Below are 22,698 nucleotides of genomic sequence, written 5' to 3' on the forward strand. Positions count from 1 at the left end.
TTGGCACCAGGGACTGGCCAGGTCTGGGTTACAGACTGAGGTCTTGTTCTTGCTGGTAAGGAGCTATAGGGAAGATGGGACAGGGCTCCAGCAGGGTCATGCTGGTGGGAGAGGCTCCCTCAAGGGCTCTGGGAGGGTCATTGGGTGACCTTTCTGTGACTTCCTCTCCCCCCCCCCATCTGTGCTGTGAAATTTACTAAAAAAATTGTAGCCTTAATTATCTGGGATGCGAGTAAAAGTTGGATCCTGCCAGCAAATGCTGCATTCTGCTAGATCTTGCCAATGTTTATACCCAGGCGCACAAAATTCCACTGTCTAAATAAAAAATGTCCAATCATTAGCAGTGTGCAGAAAAATTCCACAATATGAGACATCTCGGCACTAGCTCCACAAAAAACATGGATCCAGGACATGAATCCTTCTCTATCCTGCCAATTTTTGTGCCCAAGCCTCTAAATTCCATTATCCAAATAAAGAACACATCCAACTACTATCAGTGCACCAAAAAATTCCTGAACACAGCACATCTCAGTGCTGCAGTGCCACAAACTTCTGGATCTGGGACATGGATTCTGGTAATTTGGGCATGCTGGTTCCCCAAATCCCACCACCTAAGAACCCATCCAACTGCTACCAGTGTGCTAAAAAATTTGAGAGTATGGCACATCTCTGCATTGCAGCACTGCAAACAACTGGAGACAGGCAATGGAACTGAGGACTTGGGTGCAAAAATCAGCAGGATCTGGCAGGATTTGTCTAGATCCGGCTTTTACCTTTTTCCTATTAACTGAAAGGGACTCACTGCAAAAGACTCACCATCTGTACTGCTGTGGAGTAGTTACAAACCCTTGATTCCTTAGTGAGTGTGTGTATGTATAGTGAGTGGCAGGAGGGGAGAGAACAGTTTTTCTTGTAAGTTGCTTATTTACACACTTAAGTGTAAGCAATAACATTTTGGGAAGTGAGGAGTTCAGTAACTGGGTTTTCACATGTTCTTTTCCTTCCACCGGGCTACTCATCTGAAAGAGAATCAATCATTTCCACTTATTATAGCCCTTTACATGGGGAGGGGAGAGGAATAAATGAAATTTCATTTCCCTTCTCCCTGTTAAATCAGCAGTTGTGTGAGAGGAAATCACTAAGGCATGCAAGGAGGAGGGAGGGCAGAGAGAGGAAAGCCCCCCGAATCAGCATCCTTTATTCTTGTAATTCTGTGAGCTCTCTTGCCTGGCTGTGAAGCTGTGGCTAGATCCTTTTGAAGGAGATAAGGAGCTATGTCTCCAGCAATGACCTCATGTGAAACAATGCCTTGTACAGGCTTTTAAAAGAACACAGAGGGCTGTTTCTGCCAACGTGTCCCAATTTTAGGCTTTGCGGTAATCTAGAAGGAGCTCCTGGTAATGGGGAAGTGAACCTATAAAAACTTCAACTCAAGCCTTTGATATTTTTTTAAACCCAATTTTACATGGAGGAATTTTTTTTAAATCTTTTTTCTTATCCAAAGAGGTTATCAGCTTCAGTACTCATTTTTAGTATAGATGGATTTAAAATTAGTTTCATTTCTCAGAAGCAGCAGATCAACTATAGAGCTTGGATCTTAAATCCACAGGGTCCTAAAATAAATTGTGTTGAGTAGTTTAGAGTCTGATTCCAGGGTCAGATAAGTCCTTGTTTTGTACTTTAAAGATGAAATTGACTTTATTATGGTCAGTACAAAGGTTTATAAGTTTCACATTTTCCCTATCTTAGCCTAGTGGGGAGGGAATGAAGGTGAAATGAAACTTCATTAACAATCCGACAGAGTTTTTCTTGCTAACAGCATTTGTCTTTTGCCCCTTTTCGGAGCCATGGATAAGGTTAGGAAATGAAGGGTGATTTTTGCATTTGCATCTGTGTATAATCATGGAAGGCAATTCTATAGGAAAGTTCCTAGCAGGGAAGGAGGGAAGTGCTTTGAAATTTCCTTAGGAAGGAGAAAATAATTTTTTCCCTACCCCCGTTTTGTTCACACACCTTTCCCGCATGTGATCTGGTTCATTGGAAACCTGTGAGAGAAAGCAAGGGCAATCATCTATCAGGGCAAAAGCAAAAGGCTACTTCTCATGAAGGGACTCATTCAGTTTGCATATGGATGAGCCTCTTTTTCACTTATAACACCAGTCTGATTGGGAACTGGGTGGCAATTTAATGTGTTGAAAAGATCCTTCTCTGTAATAAAAATCTTAAAGCATTTGAAAGAAACTTGAATTTCATAGAAAACTAGTGAAGTAAGATCTCAACAGACTGCACACAGAAAGATCCCCACAACGCTGCCAGATAGAAACACCCGATCAGCTCTGAGACCCTTGGAGGCACACACACAGGCATACTAGCCCCCCCATTCAAACATAAATCGCACTGAGATGGACAGACACACAGCTCACTAGTTTATCACTGCAGTGAGAGACGTCCTGCATTTCTTTCCTGCAGTCAGAAGAGTTCTCAAACGGATGTACCAGGAGCTGAGATACTACAGAGAACAACTACCATGGAAGTCACACCTCTTTCCAGTCTTCACAGTGGATTTCACAAAACAGCCTTCCCTTAGCCTCAGTCTGCAGAGCTCACTGCCTTGTGACAAAGGAGCAGAAGGATACAGTGGCGAGGTTTTGCAGGCTCCGCTTCCCATCTCAGTTATCACTCCCCCATGGTATACAAGATCAGTTAGAACTCTACTCAAGTAAACAAACCTTCCCCCCGCCCCTTACTTAAATTGATGGCATAACTTCTACCAGATTTTCGGCTTATTGATCAGAAAGCTATGGGTAATTATACTAGACAGTCACGTGGGATGGAAAATGTGATCCTTCACTGACAGTTTAATTATTTTGTAAGCACCTTGAGGGACAGACAGTGTCTCCTCTATGCTTTGTATAACTAGGAACACATTGTAAGCACTCAATAAGAGTCCGAACCTTCTCCCATTGAAGTACATGTGAGTTTGCCTATTAACTTCAGAAATAAGAGAATAGGGCCATAAGTGAATTAATTTATTGGGACTGTGGATCTGTTGTCCTCAATTAGGAAACATTCCCACTGGCTTCAACCTGATTTTTGCCTAAGCAAGGGTTGCAGGATCAACCCCCATATTAGCATTCACTAGTATTTATGTTTTTAAAAATACATTTTCTATTTATTTTAATTAAAGATCAACAGAAATAGACAAATCAATGATGAGCAAGTTTTTTGGAATTTGCCTCTTACGGGATTATAAAACAGTGGCTGAGAGAGAAAAAGAAATACCGAGAGAGTCCATGAAAATAAAAGCTACAATCTAATTACCTGTTCCAAGTAACCACAGCTCTCACTGAAATCAGTGGCAGTTGAGGGTGCTGAATATCTCAGAGGAGGCACTGAGCACCTAGCTGGATTGCATTCTAAACATGATTTGTCTTTAAATAAAAAAAATGCATATATCATGTACGTAGCCTGAACATGAACCAAATGACAAGATTCCCATTAGCTGCTACGCCCCTGGGTACAGGTTCAAAGAAAAGAGAAAAATGTGGGGTTGCAAAGGGGGTATAATAGATAGCCAAATACATCCTATTTCCATTCTACTAAGTTCAGTGGAGGGATGAATCAGAAATAAATGTGACCTAGGATAAGCACTGTTCAGAGGATGGGGGAAACCAACTGAGAATCCAGCAGTCCAAAAGACTAGGACCTGTTTTATGATAGGTTTCTTACATGAGATTCTTTGGAGTGACGATTGCCTTGCAGCATCTCACAGGATTTGGAGAAAAGGTCTGCATGGTCTCTCCTTGACAGTTCATTTTCTCCATGAGGACTGAAGATGCAAGTTCTGGGTTTCACTCTAAGTGCAGGAGGGCTAAGGGGCTCTCCACTTGCTCAGGGTGCAACTTTTGCTCCTACCACACCCCCATCCCTTCCCATAGCTCCTGTCTCCCTCTCTGCTCCTATCCACCTCTCTGTCCTGGGTCCTTTCTCCCTCCCTTCTGCTCCTATTCAACCCCACCAGCTCCTGCTTCACTTACCATCTGCACCTATTTACCATTTCCAGCCTCCTCTGCTTCTATCTATCCCACATACAGTTTCCTGCCCCCTCACCACTGCTGCCCCCTCACCTTCTGGCTCCTGCATTTCCCTCTTCTCCCCACTTCGTTCCTTCCCCCACTGCATTCAGTTGCTGCAGCAGTGGAGTGGAGAGGCTGCAGTCTCCCTGCTCAATTCCAGAGTGTTGCCACATGCAGAGGATAGAGCATGCTCACTCACTCTCTGGGGATGGCACATGCACAATCTAGTCAGCACCAGGAACTGTGAGAGGATGGTGCACGCTCAATGTGAATGGAATCTTCAGATAATTTAGAAGCCAGATTAAGATCGTCTCTACTGAGCATGTGCAAACAGATTTTTCAAAAGCTCATACCTTGGCCAAATTTGAGGAAATTTCCACAGGGACAGCAAAAGGAACACTTCTGACATGCCCCTTCCCACATACCCCTGTCAAGTCTCTGCTCCGAAGCATGGAGGTGCTAAAGCTTCTCAATGAAACAGTTGTACTTTATGTTTTAAAAACATGGGGGAAACAATGTATTTTTTAAATAACAGTTGAACTGATTTATCTTACACGCCTACCCCTCTCCCACAAAAAACTGAATCAGCATACAGCAAACACCTGTCATGGAAAATTTCTGCCCCAATGGGAAAAGTCTGGCAAAGTTATAGGCAATTGAAATAGTGTTTTATAATGGGAAGTGTTGGGAGAATATTAAGTATAGGTGGCACTACCAGTTCAGCCTATAATACTAAGAATATTGCTCTCTACACAGAAACAGCTGAAAACTCATATACTGTAGTGAATCCCAGCAAGATGCAAGCTAGGCTGAGGGCTAACAATAAGGTTGGTCAAAAATTTTCCAAAGCTATTTTTGAAAACCCAATTTACTGTCAATTAAATAATTTTTTTCAGTTTCTATTTTCCACAGAGAATTTGGAGTTCCCTAACGATCAAGCTATGGAGTCATTTTCACTTTCTCTCCTGCCCAGTGAATGTTCTTGTTTCACCAAGAAAGCAAAAACACTGATTTGGGCTGATCTGAAACAGCTCATGTTTTGCTTTTCGATTCAGCCAGTGAACCTTAAAAACAAACCAACCAACCAACCCACCCACCCACACGATTAGTGAGGGAAAAGTAAGCTTCCATTTTCCCCTTCAGGAAGAGGACAGCTTCAGAAGTTGAAATGTGATTAACTAAAGCTCTCTTATTTCTAAAAATGTATGCAGATATCTCCTTGATGGATTTATCCCTCAAGTTTGTCTCTGGACATTAATGTTTGCAACTTTAACTGAGCCTCTCTTGTTCTCTGGGTACTAGGAAACCATTTTAGTTGTTGTGTGAATGCTTTTAACCATACTGTTGCACATAAAAAATACTTTTTTAGACTTGTTCTAGAAATATATTAGGGTGTTTGCTTTAATTACAGCTGGTCATGTATTTTTCATCCAACCATCAAATGGACTTTTTTTAAAAACTAGAAACTTTTGGAAAAAATATTCCAGTTTTATGATTTTTTCCCCCCTATTTCCCTCCCCACCCCAAAACTTCAAAGAAATGAATTTTAGCATTATGTATTTTAAAATGTTAGTTTTTCATAATTTTGACTTTTCCCCTCCTTCTTCCTCTGTGTGCCACAGAATGCATTCATTATGGCCAATTTGTTTGTTTGTCCACTTTTTCATGTCTTTCCTCTTCATTTTTCCTTTTGTCACTCTGAAACTTTTTAAGAGATGAGGATGTTCTGAAAAAGTTACAGACTGGCAGAAGAAAAATTGGAAAGAAAGAAGGAAATTAAAAAAAAATCCTGGAAATCATTTTACTCAATGACAAAAAGGAAAAGAAGTTTTTAAACACACTTTTTGCTTAGTTACGGGTATTAAAATTTGGTCTGTATTTTGACAGCTGATGTAGTCATTTCTGATATATATATTAGTTCAAACGTGGGAAATAGCCCTTTTTCAAGGGAGTTGCAAACTTTGAGTGAAGGGATCTCAAAGAGCCTTTAACTGGCTAAGGTGACAACCTATATGCGAAAAATATTACAGGCCAGATTCTAATCTCACACCTTTTACACTAGTTACACCATAACTCAATTGACTTCAGTTAAGTTATTCCTGATTTATACCAGCTTGAGTTCAGTTTCCGGTCCTATGTTTTTATTCCCCTTAAACAAACAAAATTACCTGTTCTAATCTGCTTTTAATTCTGTGTAAAGCATTGTGGGATACAGATTATATGAAAGACATTATATAAAATAAAGGTGTATTGTTTGTGCTTTTTTTTTATTTTATTTTTTAGGTTCTCCAGCTGCATTGAATTTCCACCACTCCCTGCAACAGCTCTCACAGTTTAGATATAGCCAGTGCCTCCCTTAGCACTCCCACTCGGGCCAACTCAGCAGTTTAATTTCTTATTGAAAAACACAGTCATGGTCATAAAGCAGTTCCCAGTTTTGTCTGGGCTCACTGAAGAGTGTTAAGGAAGAGGTAACACTTGATACCTAAAAGGAAGGAAAATAAACTGACTTCCAAATGCCCCTGCTGCATAATACCTTTGCTGCCTAGGAGCATTTCATATTTGAACATCGCTGTGCACTTTCACTTTCTATATTAACGCCAATGAAAATTCTCATGACAGACTAGCATGAACGGTCTGATCCAAAGACCACTGAAGTCAATGGAAAGATTCCTATCATCTTCAGTGGGCTTTGAATTGGGCCCTCAGTGCTTACAGAACTGGGGCTCAGATCCACAGAAGGGACACAGGCACCTAAATCCCAGATTTAGGCACCACTACAATTCACAAAACCCCCGCTTGGCTGTTACCTAATCCTATAGGCACCTAGCGTTACTCTGCAGCTAAAGTGTTGCTGTAAAAGTCCCTTATGAGTCTAAGGCCTGGTCTACACTATGACTTTAATTCGGATTTAGCAGCGTTAAATTGAATTAACCCTGCACCCGTCCACACAATGAAGCCATTTATTTCGAAATAAAGGGCTCTTAAAATCGATTTCTGTACTCCATCCCAACAAGTGGAGTAGCGCCAAAATCCATATTGTCATTTCGAATTAGGGTTAGTGTGGCCGCAATTCGATGGTATTGGCCTCCGGGAGTTATCCCACAGTGCACCATTGTGACCGCTCTGGACAGCAATCTGAACTTGGATGCACTGGCCAGGTAGACAGGAAAAGCCCCGCGAACATTTGAATTTTATTTCCTGTTTGCCCAGTGTGGAGAGCACAGGTGACCACAGAGAGCTCATCAGCACAGGTAACCATGCAGGCCGATAATCGAAAAAGAGCACCAGCATGGACTGTATGGGAGGTACTGGATCTGATCGCTATATGGGGAGAGGATTCAGTGCTAGCAGAACTTCGTTCGAAAAGACGAAATGCCAAAAGACTTTGAAAAAATCTCCAAGGGCATGATGGAGAGAGGCCACAATAGGGACTCAGATCAGTGCTGCGTGAAAGTCAAGGAGCTCAGACAAGCCTATCAAAAAAACAAAGGAGGCAAACGGTCACTCCGGGTCAGAGCCGCGGACATGCTGCTTCTACGTCGAGCTGCATACAGTTCTAGGGGGGGGCCGCCACCACTACCCCACCTCTGACCGTGGATTCCGAGGCGGGGATAATCTCATCAGCTATACCTGAGGATTCTGCGGACGGGGAAGAGGAGGAAGAGGACGAGCTTGCGGAGAGCACCCAGCACTCCGTCCCCCCCAACAGCCAGGATCTTTTTCTCAGCCTGACTGAAGTACCCTCTCAACCCTCCCAAGCCAGTATCCAAGACCATGACCCCATGGAAGGGGCCTCAGGTGAGTTTACCTTTTAAAATATAAAACTTGTTTTAAAAGCAAGCGTTTAATGATTACTTTGCCCTGAGGACTTGGGATGCATTCGCGGCCAGTACAGCTACTGGAAAAGTCTGTTAACGTGTCTGGGGATGGAGCAGAAATCCTTCAGGGACATCTCCATCAAGCTCTCCTGGAGGTACTCCAAAAGCCTTGCTACAAGGTTTCTGGGCAGTGCAGCCTTATTCCGTCCTCCATGGTAGGACACTTGACCACGCCATGCTTGCAGCAAGTAATCTGTTATCATTGCATGACAAAGCCTGGCAGCGTATGGTCCCGGTGTTTGCTGGCATTCAAGCAACACCCGTTCTTTATCTCGCTGTGTAATTCTCAGGAGAGTGATATCGCTCATGGTAACCTGATTGAAATACGGGAATTTAATTAAGGGCACGGAGGTGGCCATTCCTACTGGGCTGTTTGCCTGTGGCTGAAAAGAAATCCTTCCCTGCAGTTAGCCAAGTGCGGGGGGGGGAAAGGAATTGGCCCAGAGCTTTTCGCGTTTGGCTAGCAGGGATCTTCCCTGATACCAGCCACGCGGTGGGGGGAGGGATAAAGCGATCATCCAGAGAATGGGATGGGGGGGGGGGGGAAGAGGTTAGTTTGTTTTCTGCTGCTGAAGGTTAACAGGAAAATGGGCTTTGCTTGGTATGTGGGAAAGGAGGGCGCAGAAGCCAAAAGACAACGGCTTACCATGGCCGCATGCAAGCCGCATTCTGTTGCCCGGACCTGCGTCTGATCTCTAGCAGCAAAGCCACAGGCACTCAATATTAAGAGGCAAAATGCGACCTTGCACAGAAATCACATGTGCTATGTAATGTGAATAGTGCTGATCACCGTGAAAGAGTATAAGCATTGTTCTGCAAAATGTATCTTTTTAAAAAATTCTCTTTTTTCCCCTCCCTCCAGCAGCTGCAAATTTTTCAAGCCTCCCTCCTCCGTCCAGAAGGCTCTCTCAGATAAGGCGTCGGAAAAAGAAGATGCAAGACGAGATGTTCGCAGAAATCATGGAATTCAGTGAAAGAGCTCATCTGAATGAGTGGAAGGACACTGTTTCAAAGCATAGGAAAGAAGCCATTGAATGTGAGGACAGGAGGGACCAATGTGAGGACATGAGGGACGCTCGAGATGAGAGGTGGCGGCAGGAGGATCAGAGGAGGCAGGATGCAACGCTGGGGCTGCTGCGTGAGCAAACAGACATGCTCCAGTGTCTGGTGGAGCTTCAGGAACGGCAGCAGGATAACAGAGTGCCGCTACAGCCCCTGTATAACCCCTCTCCTCCCCTCACCATGTTCCATAGCCTCCTCACCCAGACGTGCAAGAACGCGGGGGGGGGAGGGAAGGCTCCGTCCACCCTCCCATTCCACCCCAGTGGACAGCCCAACCAAAAGGCTGTCATTTTTTTAAGCCTTTTTTTAGTGGCCTTTTCCTTCCCGCCGATCCTCCTCCCAACCCCACCCGGGTTCTCTCCCTCTTTTTATAATCAATTAATAAAGAATAAATGATTTTTAAACGATAGTGATTTTATTTCCTTTGAAAGCAAGCTGGGTGAAAGGGGAGGGTGGGTTCCTTACAGAGAATGAGTCAATAAAGGGGGCGGGTTTTCATGAAGGAGAAACAAACAGAAATTTCACACTGTAGCCTGGTCAGTCGTGAAACTGGTTTTCAAAGCTTCTCTGATGCACAGCGCTTCCTGGTGTGCTCTTCTAATCGCCCTGGTGTCTGGCTGCACATAATCAGCAGCCAGGCGATTTGCCTCAGCCTCCCACCCTGCCATAAAGGTCTCCCCCTTACTTTCACAGAGATTGTGGAGCACACAGCAAGCAGAAATAACAATGGGGATATTGGTTTGCCTGAGGTCTGAGCGAGTCAGTAACGATCGCCAGCGACCTTTTAAACGGCCAAATGCACATCCTACCACCTTTCTGCACTTGCTCAGCCTGTAGTTGAACAGCTCCTGACTCCTGTCCAGGCTGGCTGTGTATGGCTTCATGAGCCATGGCATTAAGGGGTAGGCTGGGTCCCCAAGAATAGCTATTGGCATTTCAACATCCCCAACAGTTATTTTCTGGTCTGGGAAGTAAGGCTTGCTGCAGCTGTTTAAACAGATTAGTGTTCCTGAAGACGCGAGCGTCATGAACCCTTCTCGGCCAGCCCACGTTGATGTTGGTGAAACGTCCCTTGTGATCCACAAGTGCTTGCAGCACCATTGAAAAGTACCCCTTGCGGTTTATGTACTGAGTACGCTGGTGCTCCGGTGCCAAGATAGGGATATGGGTTCCATCTATCGCCCCACCACAACACTATGCGGTCCCACCAGTCTGTGCTTGTTTCACGGGCCCAGAATCAGTGTTCCATGGATAGAACCTGCCCCATTAACAGCATGATCTCCAAAGCACTGGGGCCCGCAGTTTGAGAGAATTCTGTGTCCATGTCCATGTCCTCATCACGCTTGTCGCTGCGCTGCCGTCGCCGCCTCCTCCTCACCTCGTTTTTCTGGTCCTGGCTCAGCATAAGCTGCACAAGAACGCGTGAGGTGTTTACAATGTTCATGACTGCTGTCTTGAGCTGAGCGGGCTCCATGCTTGCCGTGGTATGGAGTCTTCAGTGTTCACCCAGGAAAAAAGGTGCGAAATGGTTGTCTGCCGTTGCTTTCATGGAGGGAGGGGTGAGGCTGTACCCAGAACCACCTGCGACAATGTTTTTTGCCCCATCAGGCACTGGGATCTCAACCCAGAATTCCAATGGGCGGGGGAGACTGCGGGAACTATGGGATAGCTATGAGATAGCTACCCACAGTGCAACGCTCCAGAAATGGACGCTAGCCCCGGTACATGGATGCACACCGCCGAATTAATGTGCTTAGTGTGGCCGCATACATTCGACTTTATACAATCTGTTTCCAAAATTCGAATGATATAAATTCGGATTAATCCCGTAGTGTAGACATACCCTAAATTTCTGCCTGGACATAATAGGTGTCTGGAGACCTATTACAGGACTACCCTTCAGAGTAGGGTTGCCAATTTTGGTTGGACATATTCCTGGAGAGTTAATCACATGACAATCTTTAATTAAAGATTAATCTTTAATTCCTGGAGACTCCAGACCAACCCTGGAGGGTTGCCAACCCTACGTCAGAGGAATCCTCAAACTAGGTGAAGGTAACACCTATCTTGCCTCTGGGGCCCAATCCAATAGGTGTGCTTAGTGTATGCCTACTAGATCACAGCCTATTCAAAAGGCATAAGAGTAGGAGATGGTGGTGGCGGCTCCTGCCTTTTAACTTTTAGCCCTGTAGTCAGAGCATACACATGGGTTGTGGGAGATCCTAGTTCCATTCCCCCCCCCTGCCACAAATGTGCCCTAGCTACAGAATGTAGCTCCCAGAAAGGGAACAGGAGATGTTATATTCTGATAGTTTTGTCTAATTTCTAGCACCTTGTTCCACATAGGAAGGGAGGGAAAGGATGCAGTAATTTATAAAATGGGTTAAAAGTCCATGTTGACTTATTCAAACAGGTGTGTATTGAGTTTTATTCTTGTTGCTCATTACATGAGTTCACCTCCTTGATTAAAAACAGTACAGAACAGTGTAGCAGTATTAACTAACTGCATGGTAGCATGACTGGCTTGGCCAATTACAATTCAGGATTTACATAGCTCATTTGTTAATAGTTGTTAACCTTTCAGGGTTGGGAATCAGAATTTCCCTGGGGCAAAAATTGTTGGCCAGGAATATGCCAGAAACAGGGTGTGTTAATGTCCACCCTGTGGCTATCATTGATCTTTTCCAAGACAAGCATTACTCATACATGGAAACTATTTAAGATTTGGCATTTTGATCAGCCAAAGATGAACTTGGTCAGTAGAAGTTTACAATTTACATGAAAGGAAGATCAGGACAATTAAGCCAGTCATGGAGTTTTATCATTTGTGGTCACTAACCATGAATCTATGACTAATCACAAGGAAATGTTTCTAACTATACCCCATCCCACACACAAAATAAATGATCCGTATCGACAAATCGCTTTCAGAAACTAAAATTGGGTTTCTAATTAATTTAAATAAAATTATCCCAAAACATTCTTAAATATACCTTCACCCATTCATTGAATTAAAAGTGGAATCCAAATTGTATTTATTACCCTTTCCACTACTCTGTTTATCTCAGATACTATCAGAGAGAAAGAGGAACCAAAGGAAAGATTTTGGTACAGAACTAGCTAGTTCCTTTCCATTGATGGGGATGCAAAACTGAAATGGTCTGTCTTACTTCAACGGTAATCATTAGGTACCAGAGCGGAAAGCAGCAGATAAAAGGGTATAGGAAGGTTTAGTCACTTTTATTTAGTGACATAACCAGTCACAGAGAAAAAGGTTTCTATTCCCTAAAAGGAATTGTACTATGTGGCAAAGAAAACTATGCTATGGTAATTCAATTTAAAGATCAGACAATATTTTTACACGTTGAATAAGTACAACAGCGCTGAAGTCCATGGAGTTACATCAGGGATGAATTTGATGCATAACGTGTATTTCTCACTATTAAAGAAACTAGCTTTTTTGCTTTACACGGCACCAGTGATGGAAAGTAGCCATACGGAGGTCAGGCTAGTCATCACAGTAGAGCTTTCTGGTCTGAAAAAAAAAAAAAAAAACCTCTATGTATCTATAAATCATGGCTCAGCCATGTTTACAGCTGCTTGGCATTGCTGACCTGGTGGCAGCTGGAGGAGGTTGAGGGATCCAGCCCAAATACTTGGGATGAAATCCTGGCTCTATAGAGTAAGTGGCAAAACTCCCATTGACTTCAGGAAGAAATTCATCCTTGGCCTCTTGGAATCACTGTAGAGTGGATTCTTTCATCTACCTCTATTGGAGAGAGAAGAAAGAAACAACAGAGTAGGACCAGGAACAGAAGGGAAGAAGCAGTGGTTCTGTGGCATGTTCTGCTCCTTCCCTGACCTTACAAATACCCCTCTGCAGGACTATGGCTGAACACATGCTCTTCTGAGCACAGAGAATGCCTGAGCAGCACTTTAGCAGCAAAATATGGTGTATATGTGCCACATGCAATTTTCAAAGATCATAATACAGTCAAACTAAAGCTTAATTTTGCTGTAACACTCAAAGCCTTACCAAAGGCAGTTTCCTTACCAAAAATTAACTGTCTATCCCCAGCTGCAAGAGATGCAGAGTTGCTAAAAAAGAGTTTGAATAATTATTTATAGTTGGGAAAGTCTGTATACCCCAACTTCCCTCATACTCAAGCAGCTAAACCATTGTCGCTCAAACTTCCTCAAGAAAAATAACCTTAAATAAAACTCAAATGTCAAGGATGAAAGCTTCAGAAAGTTATGAGGGGTGGGAAACGGATTAGAAGGAAACTAGCTATAATACATACTAAGAAAACTGTTATTTTCACACTTTTTTCTGATATTTGTGGAATCACATCTGATCATTTTTAGATGAAGTAAACTCGTAAGGTCATTGTATTTTCTGCCTAAAACTAGATAAGGCAATTTTGAGAGTTAAATGCAAAATGTGAAAATAGAAAAAATTAACAGTGAAAATAAATAGTCCCAATATTTTTCACAGAACTACCGAATGCAGTAAGATGTTAAGTCAGTTTCAAGAACAAATCCAGGAGCTAGAACTCGGAGGGTTGGGGGGGTATAGGCAGGATTAACATTTCAGAGCAAATAGGAAAGTAGGACTGCCCAGGGCACATCAGAATAATTGGCTTAAAAGTTGTGCTGTCATCTCAAAAAGGTTCTGAAAAATGTGTAAATGCTTAATTACACCTAACCAGAGACTGTCCGTAGTTCTGCAAAACAAGGCTATGAGAATAGGTTCTCCTATGATGTTTCCACTAAATCTTGCACTTGTAAGGCCAACAATACTGTAAGGACAGCCATTCGCATAGGGATAAACTTGCTGCTGTGCAGAAAGCCAGCACAAGGCTTATCTATGCACCATTTAAGTCCTGTTTTAAGTTCGAGGGACTTCTGGGGAGGGAGGAGTTAGAGAGATAATGTCATCCTTAGGATTTTGGCTCTTCCCCATCCTTTCTAAGCTGAAACTAGGACATATAAAATGAATGAAAAATACTGGGTTAAAAGCCCAGCATTCAAAACTCTGAAAAGGCTTTGAAATATATTGCAGTGGTTTCTGGATGTAGTACATTATATCTACAGTGTGTTTAATCTGGAAACATCTCAGGTATAGAGATCTAGCAGTGTCTCTTTTTTGCCACAGACTTCTCCTGTCTTTCTGTATGATCATGCTCAATTCTGTTTCCTAGTTTTCTTTAAGGATAGGACTAAATTGATATTGTAGTGAGCTTAACCATCTAGAATGTACTAAAGTATATTTTTATGAAATCAAAAGCAAAGTGCCAAAGTGAAAATTCCTTGGTGAGTAGATACTACAGTCATGAGCACGTTAAACAGATAAAATAGGTTTAATCCATCCATCCCATGCAGATATTTAATCTCTATACCACATTTGCTAAAACTGCTTGAAAGTCAGCTAGATGGGCAGTTACAAGAGGGCACCAGACAGTAGTGTCAAACTATATATTTTTTAAGGGATTTATATGCAGTGTCCAGATGAAGCAAGTACAAGGGGTCCAAAAATTCTGACTTTGGTCTTACTTTAGATTGTTTGTTTTTGTTTTTATCTTCTAGGCAGAGGGTGCAAATACAGGATACCAACACAATGAGCTATTGCTGCTACATTCCCACAGCTACTTTCTTTTGTCTGTCTCACCCGTGGTTGTGGGTGGGAGGTCACTAAGGAGAAGAGCTTGTCTTTCAAACTGGGGCAGCTAATGCCTGGCTAGTCTAAGAGGTGGGGGAGGGTGCAATTGCTACATCTCATCTGATTTGTTTATCCAGTCTCTTCTCTCCTTCACCCCCTCCCACATCCCCTGCCCAGTTTCCTTCTCTCCTAGCATCACTCAATGGAAGAGCCCTTCCAAATTCATCCCTGGAGAACTCCACTGAAATCAGTGGAATTACAACAGGGTACATTTGGTCCCTTGCTTTTTTCACTAATATCCACCATGGGCAGCTCCATGTTTCTGCATAACAAGTACCAGAATATTGAAAAATTACAGCTGCCAAGAAATGCAGAACAAACAGATTTACATGTTTTTCCCTTTATTGCCACCATTTGACCCTTGCTTTTTAATCCTAGGAGAAACTGCAACTATATTTACATGTTTAATCTAGAAGAAATGTTAACTTTTGTTTAGATGGCTATGGAGACTTTGATCTTTGACTTTGATTTTCTGATTTTTTTAAAGCAAAACATAATGTATTAATGAAAACATTGAAATTGTTGGGTTTTTTAGACTATTTCCAGTTCATGTTTTTTATTCTTTCAGCTCCTGCTAGATCTTCTTTGGCTTCCCTGAAGTTTTGGAACTTTAGTTCAAAGTCCAGAAAATTAACTTGTATCCCAACAGGGTAGGCACTCAAATCACTCAGATTGCCCAATTCATTTCAACCCTGGTTGATTCTGAATCAGCACAGAAGTATCTGGCACCAGCAAGGAGTTAGAGCTTTGTTACCTACCTAAACAATTATAAAGTCCCAAGAATAGAGATAGGAAATCTGAGGAGCAAGAAATTAAGGATTTTGAAGAAAGAATATGCTCTGGGCCCCCATATGAGTAAGAATTTTATATTTTTTCAACCCTAACTATATGTAAATAAATTGTTGGTGATATACCATTAGAATGGTCTTTAATGTTTCTTCTGCCATTAACTCAAAGAATTTCTTGCAGATTGAGGATAAATGGTCACTGATACTGAACGATTGCAAAAAAAGAAAAGATTGAGTGTGATCTGTTTTCTATTGTAGACTAACGGGGTTGGGACTCACCACCTGGCGCCTCCTACTGGTTGTTTCTGGAAATTAGCTTTGTCCAGCGGAGCACCCCCTCCTGGTGGTGTCCCGTCCGTCATCTCTCCCTCAGTAGCAGGGTAGTGTGGCCCAACGTCCAGAGTCCATACAACTCCCCTCAGCTGCAGGGTAGTGCAGCCCAACAGCCAGAGATGTAGAGGGACCCGGGCCCTCCCTCTCCACCGGGTCCTGACCCAGGGCTCTCCTAATGGCGGGATTCCCCTTGCCGTTGGCTCAGCGGGGATCCGGCCGCAGCACGACGAACGTCAGTGTTGCGCTAACGTGGCTTGTCCCTAAAGTTCCCCTGGTCACTTCCTACCCTCAATGTCGCGGTCTCCTCCGGAGACGTGGGTTCCGGTCCGTTCCCCTCTGGTGGGTCCTCCATCTGAGATTCAGGGTTCAGGCCGGCTAGGCTGGCTCCTGGAGCCTGGAACGTGGGCTGTTTCTCCTTGGGAGCTGGCTGTATGTGACCTCCTCCTCCGGTGGTCAGCCCCAACTGAGCAGCTTTGCAGGCTCTTATATCTAGCCTCCAGTTGGAGCATGCCCAGCAGGCAGGGCCAGCTCCAGGCACCAGCTTACCAAGCAGGTGCTTGGGGCGGCCACTTCGGAGAGGGGCAGCACGTCCAGCTGTTCGGCGGCAATTCGGCGGACAGTCCCTCACTCCTGCTCGGAGCGAAGGACCTCCTGCTGAATTGCCGCCGCAGATCGCGATCATGGCTTTTTTGTTTGTTTGTTTGGCTGCTTGGGGCAGCCAAAACCCTGGAGCCGGCCCTGCCAGCACGGCTTCTGGGGCGGGGCTTCCTCTGCCAGGAAGGAAGGTTTAACCCCTGCTGCGCCAGTGCGGGGCCACTCTGCCCTGTCACATAGACAAATGTTTGATGGTAATTTTGCAATTCCATGTAAATTACACCAAATCTTTGTAATGGGATTGCACTCACACCTTGCAAGCGTCCCCTGACCGAGTGCATGTGCCTGCACACTCTCTCTACCAGTTTGTGGAGAGTCTTTGGTGGCTCAGCCCTGCGGCCAAGTCACACACAGTCTGTATGTGAAATAAAAACAAAGCAAACCCCTTCTGGGGTACAAGTCCAGCTGGACCTATTGCAATAATGTCTCTTGATCTACAGCCCTATCTTTGGGCTCGCTCCTCAGTCAGTCCAGCAGGGCCTATCACGGTACCCTGATTTGAATGGTCTCAGCCCCTTCTAGGCTCTCTCAGGGCCCAGTCCAGCCTGTCAGAGTCTTATACAGATGTATCATCCTTAACTATCACAAATGTGTATAGTTCCATTTTAACTGTATTGCATTACCTGAAAGAGACTTAGTTTTTCTACATTGGCCCTAAAAGAAATTAAGAAGGATGTTTACTGCTCTAATATTTGCTTACCAGTATTGGTCTTCTTTTTACAGAAGCTAGTCATCAAATTGAATATGCCCTTTCCCCTAAATACTCCTTTCCTTCTCAACATCCCCACTAGTTTACAGATGACTATCAACTGTTGAGAGGAAAGGAAACGAGAGTTTTCATGGTGGCGGATTGCTGAAGATTTGATTGACTTCACGACATGGATTTTTTTGTGAAGCTATTTGTGGGTGTAGTGAAGACTAAGAGGTTTATTTTCTTCTGCTATTGCATCTCCCCAGTATACTCGTGAGTGGTGGACCATCTATCACAAGATTCCAGAGCTGAGTGTAAAAATGAAAAAAAAAAAAAGGAGATTGGGGAGATTTGGAAAAAAATCTCACTGGAGCAATGGAGGCAATACCACCACAGAAAAGAACAAATGCACCTTCCTCCTTGGCTAAGTTTTGCCCAGTTTCACAGTCGCCAAATGATTCTATATGCACAGGGAGATTTCTACGCCGGGATCAAAGTAGAGCTCATTTTCTTGTAGTTAAAGCCATTGGATAGTGTCTGCATTCATTATTATTAAGGGAAATCAAAAGTTTCTCCTTGAGGGAAGGCCAAGAGTCAAGACCCTCTGGGGGAAAAAAAGTAATAACCGTCTTTTTTCATAAATTCCAAGACCAGAGAGACACTCGTGATCATCTAGGATGATTTCCTGTATAACAGGCTATAGAAAATGCTTGACTTTAATAACTTAATTACATTGCTACTCAGTTTTTAACCTTACCATTTTGGGGGATGATCACTGAGAAATTGGTGGCTAGTTAATTACAACACCTGGTATCCTCAAATTTTTATGTTCCAGTCACTCAGATTTTGATCAGGCTCTGACATGGAAGATGAATTATCTTGGTGGTTGTTGACATACTCAGGACAATGCATAAAGATCAGTCATCTAGGCGGATATTGCTACATCTACCTGCAACCTTCAGTGCCCTGGACCATGATCTGTTACTTACTTGACAGCAGTGGGTTAGAAAGAGTTGCCTTAAAGTGTTTTCTCCCATTCCTTTTAGAGAGGTCACAGAAAGTAGTGTTATGCAACTACTATTCCTCCCAACGCCTCCCAGTTATGAAGTACTACACTATGGTAACCCATATCTTTGACATCTCCAGGCTTAACTACTGCAGACTGATCCATTCATAGCTAAATTCGAAAGCCATCCAAAAGCTCCATCTGGTACAGAATGCGGCAGCCCATTTAGACAGAGCAGAACAGAAGTATATTACTGTATTCTGTACTGGAATATAGGAATAACTATTCAACCCAGATTACAATTACCTCTGGATAGCACCCTCTCCCACCCACCCAAGTTTATGTGTAGCACTACTGTTCTTTTTAATATATAGGAAGAAGATGAATGTTTCTGAAAGGGAAGAATGATAGCTTGGAATGTTGTACAGCAGTTGAGTTCAACTGTACGGAGTTCATAGAAATTAACTCGTCCTTTCAGGATGCTCTTGAGATTATCAAAACTTCACTCTCAACAGCAGATCTCTGGGAAGAATGTAAACTGGGAGAAAATACAGTACATTCCTCATTGTCAGAGCTCCAAAGGATCTTTAATATAACTCCTGTCAGTTTGACAGACCTTGAACTTCCCAAGCCAAATTAGACATCCAAGTAACACAGAACTTTTAAAGCAAGAATACACGTAACCTGTTTTGGACTAGATCAGGGATCGGCAACCTTTGGCACGTGGCCCATCAGGGAAATCCGCTGGCGGGCCGGGACGGTTTGTTTACCTGCAGCGTCCACGGGTTCGGCCGATCGCAGCTCCCACTGGCCGCAGTTTGCCATTCCAGGCCAATGGGGGCTGCGGGCATGGGCTGCGGGCATGGGCCGAGGGATGTGCTGGCCGCCGCTTCCTGCGGCCCTCACTGGCCTGGAACGGCGAACCGCGGCCAGTGGGAGCTGCGATCGGCCGAACCTGCGGACGCTGCAGGTAAACAAACCATCCTGGCCCGTCAGCAGATTTCCCTGACGGGCCATGTGCCAAAGGTTGCCGATCCCTGGTCTAGATGATCTCCTCAGGTCTCTTCCAAGCCATATCTTCTATGATTCTGCTATATTACCACTTAAAACAATATATTGTGCTGTTTGTTCAATTTCAGATTTGCTAAACACTGGGTTTGCTTTCAAAGAATAATCCTGTACAGTGTATGCAGATACTGGCTCTACAGCTGGGAAAGAAAGTTAAGAATGTGTGGGTTTTGGCTTCAAAATTAGCCATGCTTTAGTAATCTAGTACACTAAACTGTTTCTTATTACTAGATCATGCAAGTACTCTCCCATCCCCTCACAAGTCTGACACTTTTCCAACATATCAATAACAAATGTTCTGTGAAATGTGACTTTCTGATGAAGCCCACCCTGATTTTTATTGTGGTCTTAAGCCACCAAACTTGAATATCAGATGTATTTTTAAATAAAGAAAACAATCTAAAAAATTCTTGTTAGTTCAATACCCCAAGTTTGATTTTCTTCTGTAAAAGGCAGTCTGTCTGCTTAATCCTGATTGAACAGATTTCAGTTTGTTGGCTCTATCAAGTGACTTAGGGAGAAGATTGGTGTCATGTCCCTCAATGACATTGTTTGCCATAGAATATGGTTTTGAAGGGTTTCAGCTTTAAAAACAGCTGTTTTCCTTTTTAATACAAGCAAGGCTTGTCAAAGGAATTTTTTCGAAGGGTTTAAACTTAGTGAATGAATTTTATAAACACTTCTGAGATGTGGCATAACAAAAATCTTTGTCTTCTATATCAGATTATTTGATATTAATATTGCCATGGTGTCCACAAGTCTCAGTCAGGACTGGGACCCCCTTGTGGTAGGCACATACAGAAACACAGTCTCATCCCCAAGGAGCTTACAAAGTTTAAAAAGACAAATGACACATGAAAGATGGGGGAGAGGGATACAATCATATATAGTCAGTTTTTGTATTCATTTTTAGTTTAAATGATAATAAATAGACAAAGTATCATCTATCCCCATCTGTCTCTAAGGCTCACCCTCATTAATCATCTGATTTTTATAGGCATTGTGGCAGAGGTGAGTCTTGGGGAGAGATTAAAGGAGAAGAGGGTAATGGCCCTACAAATAGGGTGACCAGACAGCAAATGTGAAAAATCGGGACAGGGGTGGGGGGGGGGGGGGTAATAGGATCCTATATAAGAAAAAGACCCAAAAATTGGGACTGTCCCTATAAAATCGGGACATCTGGTTACCCTACCTACAGATATTGGTTCAGGGAAGGAAATCCATGTATATGAGGCTGCACAGAAGAAAGCACAGAGAAGGTTGCGTGAGAAGCCATCAAATAGATAAGGCTGGCACATTGATGGAACAGAGGAGGTGGGGTGTGGGAGACACAGAAAGAGATACCAACAGAAGAGTGTGTGTGTGCGGGGGGGGAGAAACAGCAAAGGGCCTTGTAGGTCCAGAAAGGAGTTTGAACTTTATGTGGTGTAACTTGGGAGCGGAAAGATTCAATGTGGGCAGTGATGACAGAGAGACAAGCAAGGATGAAGACCTTAGCAGCTGTGTTTCAACTGGATTAGAGGGGGAAATGTGCTTGTGAAGGATACCAGAGAGGAAGAGGTTATGTTAATCAAGATGGGAAACAATGAGTGTCTGGACAAGAATTTTGACTCCCCATAGAGAAAGTAAAAGAATAGCTCATGGAAATGTTACGGAGAAAGAAAAGTGGAAAGATTTAGATACAGCCTGGATGCATGGAACAAAGGAGAGGAAGGAATCAAAGGTGAATCCTAGTTAACATGCCTGAGAGAAGATTGTGTTTTCATAAGTGACAAAGATTGGGGGAGCAAAAAGCATGTTAGAGGAAAGAACAGGAGACCAAAGACAAATTTTGGACTTGCAGCCCCATCTGCAAGTGCCACGAGTAAAGACAATTGTATATGAATGTGCAGTGGTTTTAACTTTACACCTCACATATCTTCTTGATTACAAGAATCTACAAGTTCTCAAAATCTTTCAGTTCAAGATGGCAGAGCTGCCGCCATCGGATCTTGTCATAGGCTAAGAACTCCCAGGTGTTGAGGTCAACACTGAAAGACTGGTGATTGGCCTTGAGAGTGTCTTTGTAATGTTTTCTTGGTCTGCCCCTAAAGCAACTCCAGTCTCCAATTCTCCGTAAAAAGAGACCACTTTTGGTATGCTACTCTCAGACATACAGACCACATGACTGCACCATCTCAGCTGCGCTCTCACTATAAAGGTGTCAGTGCCAGTGATGGTGCATCACTCAAGGATCACTGTGTTTGGAACAAAATCTTGCCATTTAATTCCCATTATCCACCATAGATGGAATTGGTCCAAGCATTTTATGTAACATTGATCAGTAGTCCACATATCACTGTCTTAGAGGAGTGTGGTTATAACAATGGCATGGTAAAAATAATAGAATATCAGAGTTGGAAGGGACCTCAGGAGGTCATCTAGTCCAACCCCCTGCTCAAAGCAGGACCACTTCCCAGACAGATTTTTGCCCCAGATCCCCAAGTGGCCCCATCAAGAATTGACCTCACAACCCTGGGTTTAGCAGAACAATGCTCAAACCACTGAGCTATCCCTCCCCCCCAATTTTTGTTTTCAGTCTGTTTCTGGAACACTGTCAATGCTGAAGCTCTCCAAAGCCATTGCTGGATGCACCAATGCGTTTCATAATGTGGTCATCAATCATTGCATCTAAGGTTTGAGTCTCTAGTAAGACATCCAGGAAGAGATGCCAGAGAGTTAAGCTGAGATGGAGGAGAGAATGGATGCAGGTCAAGAATGGACAGGTAAATTTGTGGGTCATGGGAGTAGAAATGTTAGATGAGATCACCCAGAAAGAGGTTGTAAAGGAAGAAATGGAAGGAGGCAAGTAAGGACTCAATAAGAGTCAGTATCTAAATAGGAGAGAGGAGGAAAAGGAATGATGGATAGAGATGCAGAGGTAGCAATCACAGGAGTAGGAAGAGAGACAGGAGACGATGGAGTCACAAAAGCCAAGAAAAGATAATATTTTAAGGAGTGTGTGATTGAGATCATCAGAAGAAACTGAGAAGTCAAGGAGGAATAGGATGGAATAGAGACCCTTGGATTTGGCCATCATCATGAAGGTCCACTATGATAACACTCTTTTGAAAAAAAAAAAAAAAAAAAATCTATGAACCTTTATTATATTAATCTTTAAACAGATAAAAAAAAAGAGTTGTAGTTTTGAACAGCTATTCCTTGGGTACTCAAAACTCCCATTGAGATGTTAGTGGACATTTTAAATACGCAAGGACAGCACGATCAGGCTTTGTGTCTCCAAGATGAGCAACTGTGATCTAAAAGTAGGTAGGTAGTAAAGATTTACAATCTATACATTTGCCTTTGTAAATTTAATAGTTAGTTCTGATCTAGCAATGCAGTATAGGAACACAGTAATTTCCAGACTGGATCAGACCC

The 22,698-nt window shown here is 43.3% G+C and overlaps 1 protein-coding gene across 1 annotated transcript in view; it reads right to left on the minus strand.

The window, feature by feature from the left end:
* The window catches only part of DKK2 (dickkopf WNT signaling pathway inhibitor 2), a 91,705-nt gene that overhangs the window by 60,938 nt on the left and 8,069 nt on the right, over positions 1–22,698 (minus strand). The gene's annotated exons all lie outside the window — the stretch shown is intronic.

This window comes from Chrysemys picta, chromosome 5, assembly GCF_011386835.1.
Source record: "Chrysemys picta bellii isolate R12L10 chromosome 5, ASM1138683v2, whole genome shotgun sequence".
NCBI lineage: Eukaryota > Metazoa > Chordata > Testudines > Emydidae > Chrysemys > Chrysemys picta.